At 42.8% G+C, this 23,970-nt stretch overlaps 1 protein-coding gene and 1 pseudogene across 2 annotated transcripts in view; one reads left to right on the forward strand and one right to left on the reverse strand.

Annotated features, from left to right (window-relative positions):
• The window catches only part of LOC134449801 (fucolectin-like), an 82,333-nt pseudogene that overhangs the window by 26,752 nt on the left and 31,611 nt on the right, over positions 1-23,970 (reverse strand).
• si:dkey-199f5.8 (beta-1,4-galactosyltransferase 3) overlaps positions 8,048-23,970 on the forward strand; it is a 33,410-nt gene continuing 17,487 nt past the window's right edge. The window contains exons 1-2 of one of the 2 annotated variants that reach the window (XM_063199501.1): positions 8,048-8,063; positions 8,752-8,985. The gene's annotated coding sequence lies outside the window, so the exon portion shown is untranslated. Of the gene's footprint in view, positions 8,064-8,674; positions 8,986-23,970 lie in introns of those variants that run through there. The other variant, XM_063199500.1, reaches the window with a different exon arrangement.

Genomic DNA, 23,970 nt, shown 5'->3' on the forward strand with positions numbered 1-23,970 from the left:
GAGAGGAAAAGGAGAGGAAAGAGGGGGAGCTCTTCTCTACCATGCGCAACAAAATGACAAGAAGCCTATGTTTAACTAAAAGTAAATAATATCACGGGAATCTTCGCTTCATTTGTTACTTCCATAGCTTCGTCGTTAGTTGCTTTTTTGTTATTCTTTTTCTTTCCGATGGCGTGGGCTTTCCAACTTAGTTGCGCGCGCAAGGACTCGGCACATTTCAGAAGACAACTGACAGCTACGCTCACACTACTCTGACAGTCAGCTCTCCTCCTCTGCCCTTGTCGCAATTTCGTTCCACAACCACTTTTTTTAACGTCACTACTATTACTGTTACAATTACTACTGGCATTCACCAATACAGAGAACCTTGCTCTAACCCCCGCCACATTCACATCACTCGCACAAAACATACAGAACAGAAGTAGCTCTATGCATAATCTGCGTTAGTCCTGTTATTGAAACGGTCAGGCCCCCGCAGCTTCAAAAAGGCAGCCTGTTACAGCAAGGTTCATGCTAGTAGCAGTAGCAGTACTAGTGACGTTAAAAAGGTTGTAGCGAAAGCGACGGGAGCATAGGAGGAGAGCTGCCTGTCAGAATAGTGTGAGCGTAGCTGACAGAAGGCTAGTCATCTGAAATGTTTTCAATCCTGGCGCGCGCAACGGCATGGAGTTGCCGCTCGCTGCACTGGAAAGCCCACGGTGGGAGGCTACGTCGTGACGCAAGTGTCCATGGGTAATGTAGGAAATCTCGCCTTCTAACGTTTGTCATAGCAGCGGTTTACCGTTCATACTTTACCGTACTCGGGCGCCACTAGCCAAATAGGCGGGTAGGTATTTTTTTCTACTAGCCAAAATTATTTTTCACCCGTGTTTGGCGTGTTGGCGTGTGTTAATTTAGAGCCCTGTATATATATACCGTATATATTGGGCCAATATTTGCAAATTTTTTTAAGTGTATCGGTATCGGCCGATCCGCGTGTGGTTTTGGCCGATACGCAATATTCATTATTTTATGTCATTCAGGTTTTTTTTTAAAAGCACCAAGACACTTTATTTTTTATTACTTGATTGTTAGACATTACTTGATTGTTAGAGTGGGTGTTTAAATGTTACAAGTTCTACCTTTTTTTTGATAAAAGAGTTCATGCTGTCCATTCACTAATGTTACCTTTTTCATGAATACTTACCACCACCATCAAATTCTAAGTATTCATTATGGCTGGAAAAATTGGACTTTTCATACATGAAAAGGGGGATCCTCTCCATGGTCCGCCATTTTGAATTTCCAAAAATAGCCATTTTTAGCTTAACTCCACTTGGACCATACTAGAAAATATTTGTTTATTACTTAGTAAACTTTCATGTAAATATCAAATTTGGCGATAGCCAACCCAGTTTCAATGAGCAGCATAGTTGCAGTACCTTTTTTGACCATTTCCTGCACAGTGTCCCTTTAAAGGAATGTTTATTTTTAACTTGAGACCTGGAATATTTGTCATTTTTTAACCTTTTTTTTTTAAACCCATATCGGCCCCAAATATCGGGTATCGGAAATCGGGTATCGGCCAAGGGTGATAGAAAAAAAAAATCGGTATCGGTCGACCCCTACTTGTGACTATGTACAGTTGAGGAAGATATAATTAGCCCCCCTCCTGAAATTAGACATGTCTCTTGATTTCTCAGTGAGAAGGACCATTATGAACCGTTTCAGTTACTGTGGAAACGAATACACTGATGGAGATAATGTCCAATGAGTTGAAATTGGATTTTTCCATTTTCACAATGAGTTTAAACAAAAAAGGATTAAAAAAAAGTGCGATTTATGAACCAAAACTGATATCAGCATACCTGCAAACTCGTCACCTTTTGGTGACAGTCACCTTTTTTCTGACCAATTAGGTCATTCACTTGAATAGAAATAGAACCCCCGCTGTACACTATCACCTTTTTTTCTTTGACGAGTTTGCAGGATCAGGCACTTTGATTAAGCTTAGTTGTTAACTATGTTGGCACATACCCTACCAGGGATTTTGGGCCATTTTTTTCATTGCAAATAGTTAGACTCGTTCAAATTGCATGGATGTTGAGGATGGACATTCATTTTCAGCACTCCTCAAAGACTATCTAAAGGATTGAGATCTGAACCACAACATGATCATGGGTTTAGTAACCTGGAAGAACATTTGAAGAATTTTGATGAAGGTTTTGGGTTATTATCTTATTGAAAGATTGAAGATCTTAGCTTCCTCTATGAGAATATTTTTGTATGGTCACCTACTTCCACATTCTATCATAATCTTGAGTTTTTATGGTGCCGTACACCCAAACAAGGTTTCCTGTGGCTGAGGCTGCCACAGAATGATGCTTCCACCACCATGTTTAATTGTGGAAACCATGTTATAAAGTTAAGGACTATCCCTTTATTCACCTGACAGAAGCAGAATTCATGCATCAAAGCAGGTGCAATTGAATCTCATCAGATGAAATCAGCGACTTTCAAATGTTCATAGGCAAAGCTCAATAACACTCTGATATGCACCGCCCTTAGTAAAAGGGTTCTTCTGTGATGATGACCCCAAAGCCCAATATGATGACAATTCATAACTGCTGTCTTTCTTGAAATAAAAACTCCAGGTGAGGTGTCCAATGCTTCTTTGGTCTTATGAGACTAAGGGCAGTTTCCACAGTTGCACGTAGATAGTGGTGGGGGCATCAAGTTTTTAGACTGTTTTTCAGGATCAGACAGTTTTTTTAAAACTATTCCAATCATTCAATTGATTGTTTTTACATATTTTGGCCTTCAAGCTAAAAAAAACCATGAATTGGTGAATTCGCAACATTAGAATAAACATAATAAAATAAACAAAAACAAAATAAACAATTGAATGATTGGAATAGTTAAAAACTGGACCATGAATCTATAATCCATGACAGTTTAACATTATTGATGGAATTGAAAAACTGAACTTTTTCATGCTATTCTAATAAAGTGGCCTGGAGCTGTATGTATAAAATGAACATGGACTTGAAAGTAACTGTTAAGTAAATTTCCACCAGTAGGTCATCTGTTTACTGCCTTGGGGAGGTCATTTAGACTGGAGCCACTTCCACTTCATTTACACCCATTTCTCATCTGCTCTAATATGACTCTTCTTGGAAAAAGTAGCTCTGTGGAAACTTCCATTGTCATTGTGACACAGCATACCTGACACCCTCTCACCAAATCACAAACATAAAGACACTCGGAAAGAAGTAAAACAGCCTCAAGCTACTGTAGAACGTCTGGATTTCTGAAATAAGATCTACTGAAACTCCAGACAAACGCGACACTACATTGTGCCTTTAGTCTACCCCAAACATTTGCTTGTCTTTGAAATATTACATTTATTATTATTATTATTATTATTATTATTATTATGACTGTGGACAAACGTGCTTTTAGAATATATTTTATGTACAATTGGCGTATCTTGTAGTGTACTGTTGGTTCGAGCACATCCAAGAGGATAATTTCAGCAGGTGCTAAATCAAAAATGAACACTTGAAGAATTTGCACATCGCTTTCAAAAACTGACCTATTGCTCACTATAACTACAGTCAGACCTAGTCTGTACCAGTTATGTACCTTGGGTTGCCATTGGACGCTGCCCCCTTGCATAGGTGAGGCATAAATGCTATTTCGTTGTGTGCAGTGAACACTTGTGTGCTGTGGAGTGCTGTGTCACAATGACAATGGGAGTTGGAGTTTCCTAATAGGGCTTTCTTCTTTTCTTTATACAGAACAAGTGTTCACACTTTTCTACAATCAGAAATACACCGGCCACTCACATGCAGTAGTTAGACTATTATTTGTAGTTGTGGGAAACTAAACAATGTTGTTGTGACAGTGTCTCTACCATGGGAAAATGTGCATCACGTGAAATCAAACATACATGATATAAAAAGTGCACATACATAGTTAAGAGTTGTGGGCACGTGAAAATTTCAGTCTCTCAGCCCTGTCGTGGCCATCCGGTAGGGCACTCGCCTGTCATGTGGCTGACCCGGGTTCGATTCCCTGCCCTGGTCCTTTGCTGACCCCTCCCCATCTCTCTCCCCATTCGCTTCCGTTTACCTCGCATACTGTCCTGTCCATAATTAAGTCCAAAAAGACCACACAAAAAAACCTTCAGTCTCTCAAATGATTTGCATGCAACATTGAAATGGCTGTAAAAAAAGGGAAGACATTTGCATTTCAATGTTTTACTGAGCCAGCATTCAGTAGCCAAATGAACATCAGCTGACTGACAGACAACTGAATACCACACATTAACCCTCCTGTTATCTTCAGATTTAGGTTACATCCGTGATCATTGGGGTCATTTTGACCCCAGCCACTTAAATGTCTACAAAATCAGGAGAAGCAAAAACTTTTGCACCGGTTTATGCCTCAGATATTTACTGTTGCTCTGTTGGGGACATAAAAAAGCCCTTTAGATAAGTCCTAGCACCCCCACACACAGCCCACACACCAAAAAACATAATCCATGACTAGGCAAAAATGTGCAACAACTGCCCAAAAGTTGCCTTGAATTAGTTTTGGCCCTCGTCCACATCATACATATTGTTAGTTATCAGAGCCCTAAATAAAGCAAAATGTTCTGTTCTAAATAACTTATATTCATGTATTTAACATAATCTATACATATTGGAACATGTATCAGAAAAATATGGATATTCCATTTATGTTTAATACACTTTAAATAATTTGGGGTCAAATTGACCCCAAGGAACATAGATGTAACCCAAAACGTGTACAGCACTTAGGGAAAACATTTTTGTGGAAATTTCACTTTTTTCACATTGACCCCATACATTTAGGAAACGTCATCAAAGATGAAGCAAAAGAATTATGTTCTTCATGTATTTTTTAGACGTTAAACATTGAATGATCACAAGGATAACAGGAGGGTTAAAAGAGGAAGACGTGCTGAGTGATTGACATGCGACTGTGGTCTGATGGTGAGCCTCTTCTTTATTCTATTTCCTGTTTTATGGTTAGTGCTATATTGAGTGTACTATATAATACTGTAACTGTGGGTGAGGTGTGTATTTACAGGCAAAAAAGTGGCTTCATGAGAAGTGGCCTTTTCAAAAGGTTTTAGAAGAGGATACTGTTCTGGAGCTGTGTAGGAATACACAGGTCTGGCGAGAGCCAGGACAACTTTTTTTGCTCCCAACATGAAGTAACAAGACGAGGATTCGAAATGCAGATGGGAGAGAGAAGTGTTATCTTTCGTGCAAATGTTTATCTGTTGTCTGCTCCCTTACTATGACTTTTGCATTGTGTGTGAGGGTGCAGAAATATCCACACATTTTCTCCCTTTATCCATAAGGCATCAAACGGAGAAGTAGCACATAAAAAGACCAATTACTTTTTTCTTTTTTCTTCTTTACTTGAAATTCTCAAACTCTGGCACATGGATAAATAAATACAGGCTGTAGCTGTTTGCTTATTTTGCATGAAGGGAGACAAAGGAGGTAAGCAGTGCATTGTTATATATTGTTCTGCATTTCCTATTAGTATGTAGGGTGTATCTCATCTCCAGTTGTGGCCATACATATGGTAAACGTATTGTTTAGTAGACATGGGGCCACTAGCGCCATACTGAGTGAGTTTGGACAGGTACGGTCTGAAGATACGCTGGCCGGGGTTGGGTGGGTGGGTTGGCTGAACCCGTTGTCTCCTATCCTTTCCCATTATCCTCTCTCTCTCCATCTTAGCATCTGCCCACGTGTCAAAACAACTCAGCCGCAGGTTGCAATGCTGTCTTAAACCACAAGAGGGAAGAAGAGACTTAAACTTTTTTTGTGGACAACAAACCAAATACATTCTCATACATACACTGTGCTTCTGGGAAATAACTTTTTGCATGAATACTTGTTCTTCAGACATCAACAAAGCAAAGACATAACTTTCAAGAATATACAGTAGATGTGACATTTGTTATGTTTATCACATAACCAAACATAATCATGAAAAATATTTGTTATTTATAACCAAAGTTTTATTAAATATCAATAACCAAAGTTATACTCGATCAACTATATTTGTATATTTGTAGGTCTAATAACACTCTCTGTCCCACTTTAATATTATAAGAGACTATTTTAAGAAAACAGCACAAAAAAACCAAAACAAAACAAAAAAACACTGTTTTTGTCAGGGTGTATTAGGTGTTAGCTGAGTGGCCTTGCCAAATGCAATACTCCATCTCCTTAGGGAACACTGACAATTAGCTGACGCTGAAAATGGCCGCTTCATCATCATTTTTATGGCCTTCCTATTATTGGGCATTTGCCTTTGAAGGTTTTATTATATATCGTTATTATTCCCCAGTGGGTTATTTCTCCTTTCTTAACGTTGAAACTAAGTGCTGTGTTCCGAGCAACAATACGGAATGAAATGACTTCACTAAAAGCACCGTATTCTATTCCAGACCCATAGGGACACCAATAAGGCTAGAGAACCAGAGTGTATCTCATCACTGAGGTTCAGAGTAAGCTGTGGACTGAGTGGTAGACTTTTTTGTTCTTTTTTTTTAGATGTTTTGGCAGCTTCTTTCCACCTGTCCTACTTCATCGCCCTGCATTCTAGTTTCTGTTTTGTGGTGTTTCAGCCTCCTGACTGGATACCTGCTTACATTCTGGACCAGTATAGATGACTTTGCAAACAGCTCATCACCAGTTTTTTTCCTTGTATATACTTTTTGCATTAGATAGGAAAGTCAAGAGTGGGCGAGGAAATGAGTGGGAGAGAGAGATGAGGTAGGGTCAAGATATGACCCCAACCGGATTCGAACCTGGGTCCCTATGGCAAGTGCCAGATCTGGTACAGGTGCATTAGCACAATCCACCACATCAGTCCCCTCTATAATTTAATTTAAAGTCTGTGTGACTTTTGTGACCACCCAGTTTCTAGACTTAAAGGCCAACCTGGGCAGAGCCTGTTTGGACCGGACCGGACCGAAAACAGCCATGAACTTTTTTTGCTAAGTCTGGGCTGAGCTGAGTTAAAGCCCCAGTAAAACTGATCTAGCAACACCAGGTGGAGAGACATTGTGAGCTTTTAAGCAGTCATTTGATGAAGTGGTATTTTTGTTGCTTCACCTCTGAATTGTGATATAATCTTTGTATTTTGTCATATAATATGTATGATGCCATTTGTCTGCTGGTCCTATAACTTAATGTCATCTTCAGCCCAGCCCAGTTACCCCTCAGTGTAGCTCCTTAACGCGGCACACCATTCCACCAGTGGACCGCTGCACAAACAGTCACTGAAAAAAACTTTTTACTACACCACTATGCTAAATGTACACAGGGGGGCCTTTAATACATTGCGACTTGGTCATTGTAGTTCTGGTAGCAGCAATAGGTCCTGTCTCCAACTCAGGTTTTGTTATACTGACTTTCAAGTCTCATACCCTAGAATGCCACTACTCATGTCCCACCATATTCTGTTGTTGCTACTCTTTCTCTCTGGGTCCCCCATGGTGTCTAGTGAGGATGTGTGTGACTAATAAATGAAATTATTGTAGCCTATTTAGACATCATATCCTAATTTTCACCTGTCAAAGCGCTAAAGAATGGTGGCAATGTGTTGAGTGACAAAGGCCCCAGGCAGGCCAAACATTTTCACACTTAAATTAGCCCCTCTCTAGTTGTTGCTTAGAATGCATTGTCTGTTTTTAATGCCTGTATTACTCGACAAACTGATTTTAGCCTACTGTATGGAGTTATTGATTATGTATAATAGCATAGGCCATTGCAATGGGCTATAATATTATAATATTATTTAGTTGTGCAGAATATTGTATCATATAGCTTTTTGTATTATTTAATTGTTTATCATATTGAAAAGTGACAGGTCACTCCTGAAACATGCTTGGGTGGGGCGGTGCGTCAGGCCTACAGATCAATAACCAGTTCTACCAAGTTCTCCCAACGACCAGCCCAGTACAGAAATAATTTACTACAGATTGCCACGTCACTTGCATAGAGGCTATTCACACACTAGGCCTACAGGTAAGTCTGAAAGCACGCCCTTATTATTTTAGCTGTTATCTAGTAGCCTAACTAGTCATCATTAAAGTTAACCTACCTGTTTCCTAGTGAGGTGTTCCTTGGCAGGTGATCAGTGACGGGGTCAAAGTAGTTCTTGTAAATATATTGGGTGGCTGCCTCATAAACATCAGGTCGGTTTGATGAAATACATGCAAGGTCCACGTGGTACGTGCCTTCATGATTAGAGCAGACAGTCTGCCAGAGAGCTGCCACCACCGAGTCAAATGTGCGCTGAGGCTGCCACGGTTGAAACTGTGGGAACTCCAGTGACATCTTGTACTGGCTATCCCAAAAGAGGTCGCTGTCACAGATAATTGTCGAGACGTTCGTTTAGTAGAAACCACTGGGCTACATAAAACCCGTAATTTTGACGCCTTTGATGGAATTAAAAGGCAATCAGGGCTTTTCTTTTTTGTCGATGAAGCTTGAGAGTAGCTAGTGCAATTTTGTTTACAGTTGACTTCAAACCCCAGGAACCTAGAACAAACGTTCTAGAACACAATTGATGTTCACTTTTGGTTAGTTTGTGGCTTGTGTTTTCCCTTGTGTGACAAAAACTGTTGGCCGTACTGCTCAACTTTTTTGACTATGTAGAGTTGTCAGAACTTCAATATTGTTGATATTGACGCAGATCGTGTGCTTTTTGTAGAACATCCTGTGACTTTGAACGTATGGAAACTACGACTCAGAATTCAACGCTGTGGGTTTCACCAGGGGACTTCCAAATAAAGAATCAGAAGTAACCACCCTCTCGAGGGTCCAGGATCACATACAAGAAGTACATCACTTCCTGTGTTCAAGTGGTGTGGCTGCGCCTTTCAACTTTACTAGTGAAAGCAGTGCGCTCCAGTGATAGCTGGTGGACGACGTCGATCAGTATTGGGTAAGTCATGAGGGACACAAATGATTGCATTGATTGTCTGGATAAAATGCCAAAATGTGCCTTCAGCGAGCTTGCTGTCATGGCTCTGAATCCAGTAGTGCTCATCGCGGGTTGGAACGACTGGACCTGCTAGCTCGCTAGGCTAGACATCTAAATAAAATACCCATGTTCCTTGCCATATCCTAGCGTTGTTGTCGACTAGCAATATCTTTCCCTTCGTTATTGTTTGAGACTTGAAGTCTTTGCTTAGTGGTGTCTGTTTCGGTCGACGTTGTATTTTGAAAGCATAGGTGAAAAACATTGAAGTTGTATGCCGATTTTGATGCGTCGACTGTGGTGTACATTATTTGCGCTCTGGGTTTTGTTATTCTTTCTTGTGTTGAACCAATGCTGTAGGATGCTGGTTAACTTTTCAAACAGTTCTGATTGTAATATTGAGAACGTGACAATGAATGCACATTTAATAGCCATTTGTTTAAAACAATATTGTTAGGAAACAACCCTTTTTGTAATGTGATGAAACCTGACTTTGTGAGGTGGAAACCTGTTCTCGCTGCCAGTTTCTCAAGCAGTGCATAGATGACAGTAGTTGCTGGACAAACTTTTACCAAAAAATCACCAACTTTTTTTTTCGTTTAATGTAGTTTGAAGCTATTTACTAGAGTCTCGTGTGTATAGCCTATCAGCCAACATCATCATCTGACTGTTTGCTTTCAATTTGCACTGAAAATGACATTCTGAGCATGGTTGCGAGGTTTGTCAATGTTTCACTTCTTTCCGTGTAGAAGTGTTTCATTTTGCATTGTATGCCGTGTATCAGATTGAGTTTATTGTATTCTGCCAAAAAGTAGCCTGTTCATCCAACTGTAATAAGATCCTTTAAAGATTTGAAATTAAACCCATCTTCTGTATCCAGACAGTTGTCAGAGTAATTAAGACAAACGTATTACCACTGAACAAATGTGTTGATGAGCAGATACACTACATTTGCCTAGCTATATTAACTCGGCCCGGGAGATAAATATTTAAAAGCTGCTTATTTATTGATTGATTGATTCGGGTAGTGAAAGGTAAAGGATGTAGGCTTAGCCTATAGGCTACTTATAATCCCTTCCTTGTAAATGCAAAGGGTAGAATATTGAGGTAGTCTAATCTTTGTTTTAATCTTCCAAAACAAGTAAACAGAGTTGTGAACAGCATTGTCTTATTGGTTATCTGAACATTACTGAAAGTGAAAAGTGAAGTACACTGAAATAGAATTGGTCAGTGGCCACTTAAGAGTCATTATGTTCTTAAAGGTGCACTGAGTAAGATTGTGGCCAGAGTAGGTATTGCAACTATCCAAATTTGATATTTTAATGAATATTTACTAAGTATTAAATTAATATTCACTAGTATGACCAAAGAACAAAAAATATCTATTTCTGGAAATTAAAAATGGTGGACAATGGAGAAGATCCCCTTTTCATGTATGAATAGTGCCATTTTCCCAGTCATCATGAATACTTAGATTTTTTTGGTAGTGGTAGGTATTCATGAAAAAAGTAACATTTGTGAATGGACAGCATGGATTTTGGAAATGATCTACAAAAATATTACACAGTGCACCTTTAACGAGAAAAAGCAAAGGCATGGAAAGATTTAAGAATGAAAAGGGAACTTAACCCCACCAAGCCTGAAGAATGGACAATGCTGTCCGCTGACTGAAACCTAGTCTGCGAGATCAACAAATTTGGGGACAGAATGCCACACCTCTTTCTTACCTGCCCTGTGGAACAAGAACAAAGTCTTGACTTCAATGGAACTAAAGTGACCACACAGTGCCAGGACTATTCAAGCCCGAGAGTTCAAGCTGAGTGTAGCATTTGATCCATGACTTCGATAAAACTGTCTCTGAAATCTACATGTTCAGTTTTATATTGCCTGCTACATTTCACTGGGCCGTTTTGTGGTGGTTCGTATCAAGTTTGATACTTTCATTAGGGTGACTGGGCAGGGCTTGACAGGGTGGTTTTGGTTTAAAATGTGTTTGGTTCATGTCGATTTATCCTCTACTGATGAGTTGGGTCTGAGGAATAGAAGGTCAGTTTCCCTTTAAAAAGAAAAGAAAATATTTGTCCACATCTACACCATGATCATAACCCTCATGTTGCATAGTGGCATTTATTGTTTCTTATAAAACAATATTGTTTATTGATGTAACGCAATGTTGTTGAGAGTTTTATTGTTTATTTGCTTTGCTTGAGTGTATGCTTAGACCCAAACCGGTTTGAAGTGGAAGTTTTCCCCCCCTCATTTTATTGTATGGAACTCGGGGTGATGACATCCTGTTTGTGGTTGGCTGAGCCTCTGTGTGTCCACCTGGGCTCTGCTGCTGCTTAGACACCAAAGCCAAACGTTCCTCTTGTGGCCATGGTGGCAGACAGGCAGGCAGGCAGAACCGCACCGCACCGCACTGCACACCACAGCACAGCACACTACAGAACACTACAGCACAGCACACTACAGCACACTACAGCACAGCACACTACAGCACAGCACAGCACACTACAGCACAGCACAGCACGGCACACTACAGCACAGCACAGCACGGCACACTACAGCACAGCACAGCACAGCACACTACAGCACAGCACAGCGCAGCACACTACAGCACACTACAGAACACTACAGCACAGCACAGCACACTATAGCACAGCACAGCACATCACACTACAGCTCAGCACAGAACAGCGCAGCGCAGCACAGCACAGCACACTACAGCACACTACAGCACAGCACACTACAGCACAGCACACTACAGCACAGCACACTACAGCACAGCACACTACAGCACAGCACAGCACAGCACAGCACAGCACAGCACAGCACAGCACAGCACAGCACACTGCAACGCAGTGCAGCACATGATTTCACTGTAATCGGTATAAGATGGCAGCAACAACAACAGCAGCTTTCCCCCTCCAAAAAAGCAAAACATACTCGGCAGGAACTGTTTGTGGAGTCTTTGGATGGTAATTGATTACAGAATGAGCAACCAGAACACCCGAATATAAATATTAGCAACGGAATGGAGAGAGACAAAAATGGTACAGTGGTGTAGGGCCAGTTAAGAGGCCCCTCCCTGGCTGTCAGTTTTTTTGTTGTGGATACTTATACCAGCATGCCAACAAAAGAAAGAAGAAAAAAAGCTAATGAGCTAAGACCAGTGATTCCCAAACCTTTTCTGCTGGAACTCCCTTTTGGCTACATGGCTGCATTTTAATATACCAATTTAAGCAATGGTTGTCTTATGCTATATTGCCTTATATGAAAAAGTTAGATTGAATGTGTTCTGCACAGCAATCCATTCTCTCCACGACCTCCCCTATAATACCTCTGTGCTCCACCTGAGGGTCCTGACCCCCTGTTTGGGAACATGGCTCTAGGCTATCTTCTGTCGTCTCATTTGCACCTATCCACAAGAGACTGTAGAGGACTCTTGACAAAACTCGGGTTGCTAGGCTGGGGTTGAGGACACGGAGACCTTTCTGTTTGTGCTGTTGCCCCACGTTTCTAGAGAGGGAGGGGCAGGGATAGATCGATATTGGTACTGAGTTTGGTTTTTAATTGGAAGCCCTGAGAATGCCACAAGTACAGAAACGCCTATTTCTCACTCTCACTCACTCTCACTCTCTCTCACTCACTCACACTTTCTCACTCACTCACTCACACACACACACACGCACACACGCACACACACACACACACACACACACACGTGCGCGCGCATCCCAAGCCCCATGGGATGCAAAACAGCTGGTTTGTTTCCACTGAGAGGCTGATTCCCGGTGGGGTATTTTTAATGTTTAGGGGGGGAAAGTAGAAAGCATTAGTGTGCTCCATTTGTTCTCTTCTTTGTATGTGCTGACTCTGTGGCTGTGAACCAGACATTACGCATCCCAAGAGATAAATCAGGGACGAAAGGCAATGCAACAAACCCTCTTGTTTTCAAGTAGGATGCAGGTCACAATCTTAATCTCCCCACTTTGACGTCCCACTTTTCAACACAAGCCATTGCTTTGTGAATGCTGAGCTGTTGTTGGCGTAGCGACAAAGTTTTGTCAAAAAATTTCTGGTGGACTTGGACCAAGTGTTGATCAAAATGTCAGACTGTGTCAGGTGTTTTTAATGTTCACGACACCCTTGGACCCTTACATTATTGAAGCCCTTAAATATTGAATGTTATAAAAAAAAAGCAGATACTCTGAACAGATTCTACAGTGAGCTTGGCATTGGCGCGCTACATTATGTAATGGCTGCTTGGAAATAAACTTGCAGAGTGTCAGAGCATTCTGTGCAAAGACCCAGCATATGAAATTATATCCTTAATTTTTGCCCTTCATGGGTATCACTTAGAATTCAATAGATAGTGTATTGGCCTAATTGGGGGCAGCTGTTGCTTCTTGGTGAAGGAGATGGGCTTTAGATCAGAGCGGTGCGGGTTCGATTCCCACCCTTCCCCTCCCTATCTCACTTCATGACCAAAGTGTCCTAAAAAGCGTCAGCTAAATGTAATGTAATGTTAATGTAATTACTATGTAGTGTACCATGGGCCAATTACAGTGACCTTCAAAAAGTCTACACACCCCTCCTCAAATGTCAGGTTTTTGTGATGTAAAAAATGTCAGAAAGACAAAGAAATTCACAGCTTTTTCCACCTTCAATCTAAACTATTAACCTGTACAATGCAATTGAGAAACAAGCATGAAGCTTTAAAGGGAAACAATAGAAAATAAAAAACCTCAGTTAACATGGGTGCATAAATATACACACCCTTAAATTAATACTTAGTTGCAGTACCTTTGGGCTTGTCTGGGCTATTCCAAAACCTCAATCTTATTTTAGTGAAGCCATGCTTTTATAGACTTAAGCGTGTGCTTGGAGAAATTGTCGTTCTGAAAGATTAGCTCCTCTGCATCTTCACCTTTCTACCAGGGGGGCGAAGGTTTTGTGCCACTACCACGGCCCCTGTGAAAATTGTCATAATTCCCTCCTCCCTAATGAAGGCCCCAGTTACAGCTGAAGAAAAACAGCACAAAAGAACAATGCTGCCACCACCATACTTCATGTTAGGTATGGTGTTATTGCGGTGATGTTTTGCGCCAAACATACCCTTTTGAATTATGACCAAAAAGTTCAATCTTGGTGAGGTAAATTTCTCAAAAAATACTTCTGTAATCTCCCAAATGAATGTGGGAAAATGTGTTATGGTCTGCTGAAACTGAGGTTGAACATTTTGGACAATTCCAAAAGGTGTGTTAGGCACAAAACATTACCGCAATAACACCATACCTAACGTGAAGTATGGTGGTGGCAGCATTGTTCTTTTGTGCTGTTTTTCTTCAGCTGTAACTGGGGCCTTCATTAGGGAGGAGGGAATTATGAACATTTCCACAGGGGCCGTGGTAGTGGCACAAAATCTTCGCCCCCCTGGTAGAAAGGTGAAGATGCAGAGGAACTAATCTTTCAGAACGACAATTTCTCTAAGCACACGCCTAAATCTACTAAAGAATGGCTTCACTAGAATAATATTGAGGTTTTGGAATGGCCCAGACAAGCCAAAGGTGCTGCAACTAAGTATTAATTTAAGGGTGTGTATATTTATGCAACCATGTTAATTGAAGTTTTGTATTTTCTATTGCTTCCATTTAAAGCTTTATGCTTGTTTCTCAATTGCATCGTACAGGTTAATAGTTTAGATTGAAGGTGGAAAAAGCTGTGAATTTATTCATCTTTCTGTCATTTTTTTACATCACAAAAACCTGACATTTGAAGAGGGGTGTGTAGACTTTTTGAAGGCACTGTATGTATCCACGATTGTCTTTCAGCATGCTGAGTGACTTAATCACTCTATTTTCATGCCATCCAATGTGGACTATGCATTATGTGACGTTATAGTTTAGTGAGCAACTTTTCCCCCTATCCCACCCATACTTAAGTATTTTGGCCATAAACCACAGAAGCTTAGAGACTCCAGCTAAATTCTTGGGTATTGTACAATAGTGGTTGTCCACATAGTTCACATTCATTACCTTTTACATTATACTTCAGAGCGGTGAGTAGCTTTTATCTAGCCATCTACTTGAATTCCAGGGTGGTATACCATCATGGATGATGGCCACATAGTTGACATGCATTGCATTTACGTTAACTCGCTGAAAAGAGATTTTTATCTGCCTAAATTGTAGCCTTTTCATACATTGCAGATGGAAACACTGGAATAATCTGTCTTGCTGTGTGCCGAAAAACTCAACTACAACATAACTACACTACAGAGAGTTTTAAGTAATAGGTTAAGACTTGTTTTTTTGGGGGGTAATTAAAAGCTCATAATGGAGACTGCATGGAAGGGTTACGGTACGGTCCACGGCTGGATAAGCTGGAATCCACCAGGGTCTGTGAGGATGCTTTAACATACATTACCACCCGAAAACGCTTTTAGCCCACTGGAAAGACAAGCGAGGCTGTTGAGCCATCATTCGCACAGTTAACAGTGCCTGCCTGAATCCCCTCTTTGTTATGTACAAACAGAGACCCACAGGTTTGACCACAAAGGGGGCCGATGCATGCGCCGTGCGCACTGTTGACGCAATGTCATCGTCTCCCCGTCACATGCCTCCCCCCGGGGGCGTGGGGATGGGGGTGTGTGTGAAAGAGGATTTTTCTGCGGGCATGCACTTTTTTTGATTGTTGTCAGGTGTAGTTAGGCCAGTGCTACCTGTCTGCAAGCTGAGAGGTCTGTCTCTTTTGCCAAAAACAATGTGCTTCGCACATTTGTGCAGGAAGATGGTAATTGAAGGCCAGTCATTGACAGGAAGCATCTGATAAAGCGGAGAAGCTGGACAATTTTTATGGCTTCTGGGAGTTCCAAAGCTGAACGGCATTGAGGCCTTTAGTATGTTTTGGGAACTGTTACAAAAGATTTTAGGAGTTGGATTAGGGCTCTGCCATATATTGAATTTATTTTGTGATATCAATATTGCTGTCAAACAATATCCAATTTCATAATATCGAGTTGAAACAACATTTTTGTCATTTGTCTATACTGCCAAAAGGTAGATTACGCACAAGAATCAGTGCATTGAAGCCATTTCTTCTACTTAGTGGGAACAGGACCTTAAAACTGAAGTAATTGGATCAGTTGGTTTCCCAATTCCCAGCCACTTGTTTGTTTTAGTTTTCAAGTTCAGAGCGCGAAGGATGCTTGAACACAGAAATGACAAAAGACACTTTCTTCTGAAACTCTAAAGGGTTTTTTGCCATCACCTGCATTATTAAGCATCGCATAGCTGTGCAGGTGATAATCTTGTGTATGATTAGGGGTGTCATGATAGCGGTCATAGCGTTAAACCGTGGTAAAAAGGTGGCAATAATAATTAAGGGTTGAAATTTAAAAAAAATACTGCACTTTACCAGATAACTGTATCCCCTGACACCGTGAGCGTTTCCAACCTCTCATCCAAGCCTGCTTGTTGCTATGGAGGCACACTTACTTTGTTGTCTAACACCTAATGTCATAGCTGAAATCATAGTGAATTGCTGAATGCATTCAATTCTACTATGAAAAGTAGATAACTTCAGAATGACAAGCAAGTCATGTATTGTGCCTTTAAACATAGGATTTTGATATGGGGTTGTCTTCATTTTTAAATATAATTAGCTCTCTTTTTTTGGAACGATTTCAGTTTGTGTTGGACTATCAATGTTTTCTAAACAAATTCAAAGTAACTTTCCAAAATTATCGTGATTATACCGAAAACTGTGATGATATTGGTCACAATAACCGCAAGGTTAAATGTTCATACTGTGACATCATGGTGCTGATAGAGTGCATAGTTGAATCAGGCTTTCACTTTCGAAGCACATTTCATTGCTGTACTCAATGACTATCTACAGCAATACAATGCTATTTTCTTTTGTTGCAACAATCTGCTTGCAGTTATTGAACCACAGTTACCTGTACACGGCCAATTCATTTTCAAAGCACTTTTTTATTGTACCTGTTATCTTGTTTTGTTGCTAGATTCTACTTCCTGCTACTGAACCTTGGCCAATCAGTCTCTGACTAGATCTTGGCTGCCTAAGCCGGAGACTTTGCACAGTCTCCAGACTGACCTTACAGTGACAAATGGTCGTCCTTACATGGTTCCTTGTCTCCAGCGTTGCTAGCGCTACCATAGTAGTAATGCATCCTTTGCTGGGAAGTCTTAGGCCTACGGTATGTGCCAGTGCTACCATAAAATCTGGTGCCTGTGTGTGCCAGTGTGTGGATTGTTGTAAGGAGTGGCTTTGGGCGGTTCTGTGGTAATTGCCAGGATCGTAAGAGGAAGAAAAAGAAAAACGCTGCGTAGTATGTGCTCAGTAACCAGACACCTTTTTTTCTCTCTTTGTAAAAGTGGCTTAGCAATTGTTAACCGTCATTAAATGGCAAACACACTTGAAGGTGGAAGGGAGAAAAGAGAGAATGGCTGAGAGGTGGTGGTGGTGGTGGGGGGGACTTGGACTGATATCCTGGAATTATTGGCTTCACAGTGGAAAAGAACATAATGTTCAAGCAGGCCTTAGCTTATATCACAATGGACTTGAATGCATCTCTCAGAGCAAGGCTGTAAGCCATGATTTTTTGTGGAACTTGTGTTACCAAGCGAAGGCCTTCATGAGGCATAAGTGTGTCCCTTAGTGAACTCCGCAGGAGAGGGACATTGGCAGCATTTCTGAATACTTTTGCATTCAAATCCTCCTGAAAAAGAGCTTTGAAACAAAGGAACAGACGGCACCAGGGAAAAAAAGAAAATCTTCACTGCATTGAATTTTTAAGTTTTAACATTAAAGGACCTGATGCAATGGCTGATGCAATATCTGCATTTTATAAATGTGTTTGATGTCTGCCTCTTGGCTCCAGATGGCTGTTTTATTATTTATTAATGATTATCCAAAAAGACAGATAATAAGCCCGTGCATTGTAGTGCACCAGACAGATGAACACTGAATGAGAACTGAGGTCCGCAACACTCTTAAATGCTGTTTAATAGGACGGCGTTTCAGATGCAGAGTGGCAAAGCTGGTGTTTTTGGTATGGCTACGGCTTTTGGACTGCTTTGGCCCTTGCATTAGGGTTCCTCATCCAGTCCAAACGTCCTCTCTGCCATCAGACACCTCTACCAGTCCTATACATGTGCAAACCAGCAGATGCTCAACCGTCACACTTTTCCAGTCTCTAACATGACGTGCGCACGTGCACAAATGCATACAAGCGTACACACACACACACACACACACGCACACAGACCAACATACAGGCACAAGCACACACATTCATACACACTCATTCACGCCATCTTAATGCCCACACCATCCCCCACTCCCAGTTGTCATTTTCCCCGTCCAGTGTGATTATGTCGTGGTGGGTGGGTGTCATTCCCTTGATTTGCCCGCTGCACTGCAGCGTGGAAAATGTGTCAGGGTGGATTTGTAAAGCTCTACTACAGCACGGGGTCCATCCTTGGTGGGTGATGGGGCAGAGCAGAGCAGAGCAGGGCAGGGCAGCCTGTCTGAGTATGACAGATGTCTCTCTGACACATGGCCCTGACACGACCAGCTAGTCGAGGTAGAGGAGAGGAGCGAAGAGGAGAGCAGAGCAGAGCAGAGCAGAGCAGAGCAGCAGCAACCCGGAGAGTGTGTGTGTGTGCGCGTGTGTCTGCGTCTGCATGTGTGTGTGTGCACGTGTGCGTGTGCGGGAAGTCAAGCTTGAAGCTGATCCTGCTCACTGGTCTGTCTGCCTAAGGGGCTAACTGATGGGCAGAAACACCAGGCTGTCCAGTTTCCCCTGCTGAACATCCTTCTCTCTCTCTTTCTCTCTCTCGCTACATATTTCTCTCAGTCCATTCCTGCCTGCAGCAGGTACTTTCCCTGAACTTCTTTCTTTTATTCTCTTCTCTCTGGGTTTCTACTATCTCTTGCTCTCTTTGTCTGGCTCCATTCTCTCCTTGTCTTGTCTGTCTACCTCTCAGTTTCATCCTGTGTCTCTGTAGTCTCCATTTCACTCTCGGTCCTGGCTCCTTCTTCTTCTCCTCGTGTTTTATCACCCTCTCTCCTTTCACATTTCTCTCAGTTTCTCTCCCTTTCTTTTTTCCAATCCCCTGCCCCGACCATCTCTGTCTCTCTTGCCTTCGCGCTCTCTCTCTCTCTCTCTCTCTCTCTCTCTCTCTCTCTCTCTCTCTCTCTCTCTCTCTCTCTCTCTCTGCCTCTGCCTCTGCCTCTGCTCTTTTGCAGAAGTCTCAGCGATGTTTTCCAGATGTTTGCAAGTATTTCCTCTTGTTTCCTCTTGCCTCCCCTCTCTCATTCTCCGGTTGGCTTGCCCTCACCAACCCCTCACCCCACCCCCACCCCCACCTCAAGTCTTCTGCTCTGTTGCATAACACCCGTTGTCTTGGCGCCCTGCGTTTCCACCCGTGCTGATGCACATTTAGTGCTAAGTATTGCTGAATGTGTCTGTATGTGTTTTTTTCTTGTTCTATGCTGTTGCTGTCTGCCCCTGTGAGTGCATCTGTCTGTGTTTGGCCAACAACAGGCAGGCAGGCAGGCAGGCAGGCAGGCAGGCAGGCAGGCGGTCGTACATCAACAGTGCGATGGTGCAACTGTTAGGCTAACTTTTTGTCCTTCACTTGGAGGCCGGCCTTCAGGGGCTGTTTGAGCGATGGAGTCTGTTCGGAACATTGCTGACGGTGAGCCATAGTTGCCATGCATATACAGTAGTATACCCTGGGGAATCTGCTTGCATTTGACAGGCAGGAATGACAATGGGCTGGGGGTGGAGGTGGAGGGGGATGGGTGTTGACTACAGGTCAACCTGCAGTGGTTGGCCTACAGCTTGTGTGCTATTAGTAATCATTAATAATAACAACAACAACAACAACCATAGTAACCATAGTTATAATAATATTAATCACAATAATAATAATAACTTCTTTGATTTATAGCGCCTTAAAAATATCCAAGTTTGCTGTGCATGCCACGTACATGTGTACAGTATGTATCGTGGATGCATGTGCGGATGGAAAGTGTGTGGGGCAGGGGAACTGGCAGTCATAGTGGTGGTGGGGAGTGGAATAGGAGAGCCTAGACTACCTATAAAATATAGCGTACATATGTATTTGTCAAAATTCCAACTTTCCACCACCACCACCTAGCCTGGCTCTCGCGCAGACCCTTAGTGCTTGGTGCATTTTCATGAATATCCATCTGCGTGAGAACCAAGTTTACCATCACCACCTCAATACCTTAAGTAATGTCTATGTCTGCATGGGAAAGTAAGAAACGTAATTTCAATTCTTTGTATGACCAGTGCTTGTAAAGAAATTGACAATAAAGCCGACTTGACTTGACTTGATAAAACTCTCATCAGCTGAATAGTCCTTTTTTCTTTTTGTCTTTTGGGCTTGTATGCCTTTTATCTGTCCAGTCAGAGAGTGTGATCGGAAATGAGTGGGAAAGAGCATTGGCAAGGATCGGGAAATGACCTCTGGTCGGAATCGAACCCAGATCCCTATTGCATCGTTAGAGTCTACTAAGGCTGGGCGATATGGAAAAATACCAATATCACGATATGGATTACTTTATATCACGATAACGATATATATCACGATATAGCACAATTACATATATTTTCAGTTATTCTCTTTGTTTGCTCTTTATTTTTACATGTCGCAAAACAACCTTTCTTTAAAATGGATCTTTTTATTCTTATTTTTACAGTTACATTCACTTATAGTGTGTATTGTGACAACATGAAGTGTAATTAAATGATATTCCATTGTATAAAATTGGTAAAATTACTATTACGATATAAACGATATAGGAGAAAGGTCACGATATACACTTTTATATCACGATAACGATATATATCATCATATTGCCCAGCCCTAGAGTCTACTCTTCCTTACGCCCACTGGTGGACTGATGGTCATCTGATGAAGTCAGTCTTGGGCAGCATCTGGCAGTCAGGGGGGGGCGGGGATGAGGGGGAAAAAAAGAGAGTTGTTTTGTTTCAGGTAAAGGACTTATTATATCTCGTCCATTTAACAAACGGGTCCCCGGGCTCTCTTGCCGTATAGAGATCTAAAAATATGTCCAAGCCGTTTGGCCAGCAGCCTTCTCTTTTGTCCTTTTTTATGCCAGCCATGTTGTCCTCAACAACACAGGCGTGTGTGTGTGCGCTTGTGTGTGCACTTGCGTGTGTGTGTGTGTGTGTGTGCTTGTGTGCTTATAATCATAGCATCCCCGGGGGCAATGCAGGCTGTTCCATTTCTAAGAGTGTGTGTTTTTTTTTTTTGACAAAGGGTATGAGTCCTTGCAGTCTGTATAGAGTAAGTGAATGAGTGAGTGAGTGCAAAAGGAGAAGGATAGAGGAGGAGGAAGGCTAGGATAGAGGATAGAGGGAGGGGACACTCTGCTTATGTTTGTCTTGGCATGGAGACCAGCGTTAGTCATGCTTGCACCGCCGCTCAGACTACGGACGGCCCATGCCCAGAAATGAGAGCTCACATGGACAGAGAAGGATGAGAATGAGCGAGAGGAGGAGGAGGAGGAGGAGGAGGAGATGGGGGGGGAGAGATGGCTAGAGAGGTGATGGGATGGGGAAGTTGAGGCGAAAGAGATGGACAGGACACAAGGATTGCATGCATCACATTCAGAAAAAATAGGAATTAGAATGCAAGTGCACATTGTGTACATGTCTCCTCTTTCTCGTGTTTGTTTTTAAAGGAATATTTTGTAGTTGCTGTATCTTCTTGTATCTGCGCACTCACTCACTCACTCACTCTCTTCTTGTATCTGCTCTCTCTCTCTCTCTCTCTCTCTCTCTCTCTCTCTCTCTCTCTCTCTCTCTCTCTCTCTCTCTCTCTCTCTCTCTCTCTCTCTTTCTCTCTCTCTCTCTCTCTCTCTCTCGCTCTCTCTCTCTCTCCCCTCACACACTAACACACACACACACACACACAAGCAGACTGGGGAATATAAAATGTCCCTTATGAAACGAGAAGTGTTCATCCTCAGTTGGTGCTTCGCCTTTCTTCGCTTCTTCAAATGCATTAACCTGCTTTTGCAACGTGTTGCGCAGCGCCTGTGCCTGTGACGTGGAGGGGGATGTAGGGAAGTGGTGTTGGTTTCCGGTGAGTGGTGGTCGGTGGCTGTGGCTGGAGTAAGTAGGATGTTGACAAACTGCCTTCCTCCCTGCTGACCTGCGTCGTATGCCACAGCCCTGTTTAGCTCGATGCATTATTCATCCATGTCCAGGGACGGCAAAGTGCCTGTGTGTGTGTGTGTGTGTGTGTGTGTGTGTGTGTGTGTGTGTGTGTGTGTGTGTGTGTGTGTGTGTGTGTGTGTGTGTGTGTGTGTGTGTGTGTGTGTGTGTGTGCGCGTGTGTGTGCGCGTGTGTACTCCCATGCCTCTGCCCCTGTTAAGTCCTCTTCTGCCACCACAATGCACCTTGTTCCTCATGTAGTGTGTGTGAGAGGGAGAGAAACAGGAAGATGATGAAGAGATTGCACATCAGGGAAGGAAAAGAAAGGCAAGGAGGGGAGGGCCGCAAAAAAACAACCACAGATAGCGCGTTCAGGCCGACTGAGAACCGTGCTGGAGCCCGTTCCCGCACCTAATCGCGAACCGGCCGTCGTATTCATGCCACAGATATTTGCGTTCGCGAACCAGAAAGTTGGTTCGCAATGCGAACCGCAAAATACTAGGTTTTTCTCCGCGAACCGTGACGACAGCGTGCCCGTCAGCAGGTTCATCCGGGTAACACAGTCACGTGCAGGAGAAGTTCTGGTGCGGGCACCGGCTCCAGCTCCGTTCTGGTCGGCCTGAAAGTCCTAAGAGAGAGAGAGAGGGAGGGAGACATACAGATAGGGAGGGAGAGCAGAAAGGTAAGCCTTCCTCTGTTCTTATTTCCAACCACAAGAACAAGTCATTAGCTCTGGCTTTCTCTCTGCATGCTCTCCTATCCTCTCCTCCCCTTCTCTCTTTTCTCTGATTCTCTGATCTCTGTCTTCCAGTCATCTCTCTCTGTCTCTCTCTCTCTCTGTCTCTCTGTCTCTCTGTCTCTGTCTCTGTCTCTGTCTCTGTCTCTCTCTCTGGCTCTGTCTCTCTCTCTGGCTCTCTCTCTCTCTCTCTGGCTCTCTCTCTCTCTCTCTCTCTCTCTGGCTGTCTCTCTCTCTGGCTCTGGCTCTGTATATCTGTTTAGCTTCCTTGTACAAGCACTTAATCACTCTTCCATGCTTGTTGCCTTTTTGCTTCCCTCCCCTCCTTCCCTTTCTTTTCCTTTGCTGATGTGTGATCACTCCATCATCTTCCTGTTTGTCTCTCTCTTCCCCTCTTCCTCCCTCCCTCTTCTCTCTTCTGCGTCCCTCCCCTTGAGCAGACTCTTTCTTTTCCTTTGCTGACGTGCAATCTCTCCGTTCTTTGACTCTCTCTCTCCCTCCCTCTCTCCCTTTTCTTTTTCTCTCCCTCCCCCCCTTCCCACTATCTTCCTCTTCTTGATGTGCGATCTCTCCTGTTTCTCTTCTCCTCTCCCTCTCTTCTTCTTTTCTCTCCCCCTCTCTTCCTCTCCCTCTCCTCGTCTCCTCATCTCCCTCTTCTCCTCTCCTTCTCTTCTACTATTCTCTTCCCCTCTTCTCCTCTCCTTTTCCTCCTCTTTCTCTTCCCCTCTCCTCCTCTACCTCTTCTCCTCTCCTCCCCTTTCTCCTCTCCCTCTTATCCTCTCCTCCTCCTCCTCCTCTTCCTCCTCTCCATGCTAATGAGTGCTGCTTAATGAGGCTCTCTCCAGTGAGAGTGCGTGGGATTGGCAGCGGATTAAGTAGCAATGATGCTCCGGCAGCCCCTCTGCAGATGCAGCGTTTACACCGATGGCGCCCTGCAGCCAAACACACTGCTGCATCATCTCCATCTCGC

This window comes from Engraulis encrasicolus, chromosome 5 (genome assembly GCF_034702125.1).
Source record: "Engraulis encrasicolus isolate BLACKSEA-1 chromosome 5, IST_EnEncr_1.0, whole genome shotgun sequence".
In the NCBI taxonomy this organism is placed as follows: domain Eukaryota; kingdom Metazoa; phylum Chordata; class Actinopteri; order Clupeiformes; family Engraulidae; genus Engraulis; species Engraulis encrasicolus.